The sequence below is a fragment of the Ipomoea nil genome, unplaced genomic scaffold (genome assembly GCF_001879475.1).
Source record: "Ipomoea nil cultivar Tokyo-kokei standard unplaced genomic scaffold, Asagao_1.1 scaffold0681, whole genome shotgun sequence".
Taxonomy (NCBI): Eukaryota; Viridiplantae; Streptophyta; class Magnoliopsida; order Solanales; family Convolvulaceae; genus Ipomoea; species Ipomoea nil.
Window position 1 is genome coordinate 397,897 of NW_017617109.1, and position 4,369 is coordinate 402,265.

General features: G+C 34.5%; 1 long non-coding RNA gene across 1 annotated transcript; it reads left to right on the plus strand.

The window, feature by feature from the left end:
* Positions 1 to 1,404: 1,404 nt before the first annotated feature.
* LOC109175050 lies at positions 1,405 to 2,490 on the plus strand. The gene is made up of 3 exons (XR_002053227.1): positions 1,405 to 1,467; positions 1,950 to 2,030; positions 2,447 to 2,490. It is a non-coding gene; the product is annotated as an uncharacterized LOC109175050 (long non-coding RNA).
* The last annotated feature ends 1,879 nt before the right edge of the window (positions 2,491 to 4,369 follow it).

The following is a 4,369-nucleotide window of genomic DNA, read 5'->3' on the forward strand; positions in this document are numbered from 1 at the left end:
AATTAGCGACCGACTTGATTCCGTCCTTAAATGAATTAAGTTTTAGATTATGGACTAAATATGGCGACGGAAATTGCGACCACCTATATTCCGTCGCAAAATAGTTTTATTAAATTTTATTTTTCTTTTACTTAAACATGGCGTTTTGAGTATAAAATTAAAAATAAAATAAAATTTTGTAACCCTAAGTGCAAACATCTCTCAGAAGTAGAACACTCCACGCTGAACTCCATCGCCATGCAGAACGCCGCAGAACGCCATCGCCGTGCAGAACGCCGCAGAACGCCATCGCCGGGCAGCCGTGCAGCCTCCTCCTCCTCCGTAGCCGTGCAGCCTCCTCCTCCATTTGTGACTAGTAATTGTTTAACATATTTCTCTAGCAATTTTTTTTTTCAGTTCAATTTACTTGTTTGGGGAAAACCAATGTTCTTGATTGCTCTATCTCTGCATTTCAAATGCTTCGAAACATTATTTTGTTTTACTTGTTTCAGTTTTTTTCAGTTCAATTTACTTGTTTTACTCTATCTCTGCATTATTTTGTTTTTGTCTGGTCTGCCATTTCAAGTAATTTACTTGTTTTTGTCAAGCTATTCTGTCACCGTACAGCACCAGAGCTCTGCTAGGCTGGTCCGCCATTGGTAATTGCTATTGCTTGAAAGAAATTGGGAAAAATCTTAGAAGGTCATAAACTGAGAGCCAATTAAAGAGTTTTTAATTACTAATTACACCATAGACCAACTTCTAAGCAAGCCATAGATCAACTTGACCAACTTCTAATATTGTTGATGAATTTTTTCTTTTTTCCGCAATGTTCAGTTCTGATTCGTGAATTTTCGGATGATTTGTTGATTTCATTCCACGTCTCTAGCAATTTTAGACTTTTGACTGGTTGTATGACTGTTCAATTTCTAGTTTTCAGTTAGATTTGTGTTGTATGACTGTTCAACTTTAGCATCTACTTAACCCAATGTTTGCTTCCATTTTTGTGTTTATGATGAGATTTTCTCACAAGTGGAGTGCATATTAAGAATGGAAACAGGATGGTAAAATGTGTGAATGAATAGAAGCTGTTTGATTTATGGACTGTAACTTGGTCTGACCATCATTCATGTTTTTTTTTTTCCTTGTAGATACTTGACTGTATATGACATATTTCCTAGTTTTGTGGCCACTTATATGGTGATATAATAATTATATATTGATTTCATAGGGATTGCCCATTTTAAGAATAGGGAGATTCTTGGTCTTAACAGGTTTGGTCATTGGTTAGGAGGTTTGATCAGCCACAGAAATACAAGCCCTTTATCAGCAGGTGCATTAGTCAGGGAAGTCTTGAGATTGGTAGTCTTAGAGAAGTTGATGTCAAGTCGGGCCTTCCTGCCACAACAAGCACAGAAAGGTTGGAGCTTCTTGATGATGATGAGCATATACTCAGTGTAAGGATTGTTGGGGGATCACCGACTTCGGGTATGTTGCAATTTTCTCTGTTTTACTAGATATGTCTTCAATCTCCGTTCTTTCTCTTCATCTGACTGTTTAGATTTGAAATATTTAATTAGTTATTGGTCAGATTTTTTGTGTATATGTATTCATTTCCACTAAGGAAAACAGATTTTTTGTAAAAGGAAAACAGAAAACATTTTCCACTACTAAACAGAAAACATTTCCCAACTTGACCAACTTCTCATGAGCTTATGGGCTTAAAATTAAAGGGAAGGGTACTCAGTTCAAGGGTCCTCAACTTGTTGGACAGGTAATGGCATTGATTTTTGTTGTGCTTATCACAATTCTGTTTCAACCAACACAGTGGACATCAATATCCTTAGACAATCAAATGGTTTCTCATTTTCAGGCTATTATGAACAATCTTCCTCCATAAGAGAATATGGTTTTAAATTCTATTTCTATTCTATTTGAAATTAATTCTGAGTTTTAATATGGTTTTGTAGTTTGGTATGCTAATTGAATACCTTTTTGAAAAATTTCCAAACTGGGAAGCCGCTAGTCCTCATGCTATTGGAGATTTAGAGGTAAGTGGTGATACTTTGGTTAGTTTGTTCTGTTTCTAGCTGATTGACTATGATTTATAATGCCAGAAACTTCCTTTATTGATTTGATAGATTTGATAAGGCTTTCAAACCATATTTTTGAATACACAAAAATGAACTGAAGATTTCTACTGTCCCAAATAAAGTCCTATTTTTTTTGTTCCTTTTTTTTTTTTTTTTTTTTTTTTTTTTTTGCTTTTTTTTTGTTTTAATAAAGTTCATTAGATAAGATCTGATGTATATTACCATATTTCTTCTAACTATTTAACATCCCAATCAAGATTCCAGCTTTGCTTACATATGTACAACCAGATCCGATAATTTTCAGTGTATTTAATGAGCACGACATTAATCAAAGAAAAATGATAGTGATCCTTTAACCACGCTAACCTTTTTAGGCATTTTATAAGGCTTTAAAAACAAGGATTTGATAGTGATCCTGATTTCAAGGAGAGGGCACAAAATGCTGTAGTCAGTCTTCAGGTGAACTTTTTACTTATTTTAAACAGTTGAATGGTCTAAACTCAATAGATACATCATATTATTGAAAGAGCTTGGCAACTTGCAGAAACTACTGAATAAGCATTCCTTTTTCCCAACAGAGAAGAAACTCTCATAGTAGAGAGTTACATTAGGCACAGGTGGTTTCTGTATTTTTCATAACTGTGACCACACAAGTCAACTTGTTATTCTTTTATTAATTGAAAGATTGTTTCAACTTTCCTACTATGCAGTTAGAGATTTATTTTGGTAATGGTTCTTGTGTTGCATTCTTTCTTTGTAACTAGGGCGGGGAGGAGAAGTACACAAAAGCATGGTCACAGATTTTTGAAATTAGTCGAAGAGAATTTGGAAAGAAGGTTTATCAGCGACTTGGAGTACACTTGCCTAAGTTCAAAGGGTTAACTACTACAGTGACTGCTACGTAGGATAAATGAGCATTGGATATTGTTTTTTAGTTTACTATTTCTTGGCTATAGATTTTCATTACATGTATAGCGATTTGTTGTCCAGACTTTAATTGATTATTATTAGTTGCTAAATGTGGATTGGTGATGTATTATTATTAGTTACTAAATGTTGATTAATAATATTTTAGAATTATGTTATTTTTTTAGAATTAATTGTGTTTTAGTATGTTATTTTAGTTTTAGATTAATATTTTAAAAGTTTATATTACTATTCAAAAATAATAATTATAAACAATTTTTTTAAAAAAATAATAATTAAAAATGTGACAAAATTGCGATAGAATATAAGTTTTGCGACGGAATTACGACGGAAAAGAAATATGGCGACGGAATATTTGTTTTTAAAATGGCGACGGAAAGAATAATTTCCGTTGTCAAAATGCGACGGAATTGCGACGGAACAATTCCGTCGTAAATTTGCGACGCCTTATTCCGTTGCCAATTCCGTCGCCATATTTTGCGACGGAATTATTCCGTCGCGAATAAAAATACGACAAGCTGATAGACGACGGAACAGATTTCGTCGCAATTTCGTCGCAAAACGTGATTCGCGACGGAATTTAGCTGTTTCGCGACGGAATTTTTCCGTCGCGATTCGCGATTTTTCTTGTAGTGTAAGGTGCATGAGTTCTGTGCTTAATGTGTGAGTAGTTGTTCAAACTTAAGGTGCGCAGTTTTTCTTCTTAAGGTGCGTTGTTTTCCTTCTTAAGGTGCGTGATTTGTATGCTTTAAGTGCGTCAGTTGTGTGAAACTTAAGGTGAGCCATTTTAAAACCTTAGGTGCGTGGTTTGTATTCTTAAGGTGCTTTGTTGTGTACTTAAGGTGCGTGATTTGTATACTTAAGGTAAGTGGTTTGTGTTCTTAAGGTGCTTTGTTTGTGTGCTTAAGGTGCGTGAGTTACATGTGTATTTGGTGCGTCATGTTAATGCTTAAGGTGCGTCAACCGCATGAGAAGCATTACCCGCATTCGTGAGTGAAATCAAACACATCAAATATGAGAAAGTAATAATTATAGGAGCAAAAATAAGTTACTTGGTACCAATTGCTATCACTTCAGTACATACACTTGATTAAAGTTCTAGCCCGTGTCATACGTTTGTACTATATGCCACTATTCCAGCCAGAAGTGCATGTACATATGTACAGAGCCGCATCATATTCTTGAGCAATCATAGCCTCATAGGCTATCCGCAGCGGTGAAAGGAGGCCAATTGCAAAGCTTAGGTGGATTTTTTATATTTCTTTTGATGTTTGCGTGTTGCAATTTTGGTGTCAGAATTGCTTTGATTATTATTATTTTTATTTTTACTTTTATTATTATTTTAATTGTTATTAATACTTTATTAATAA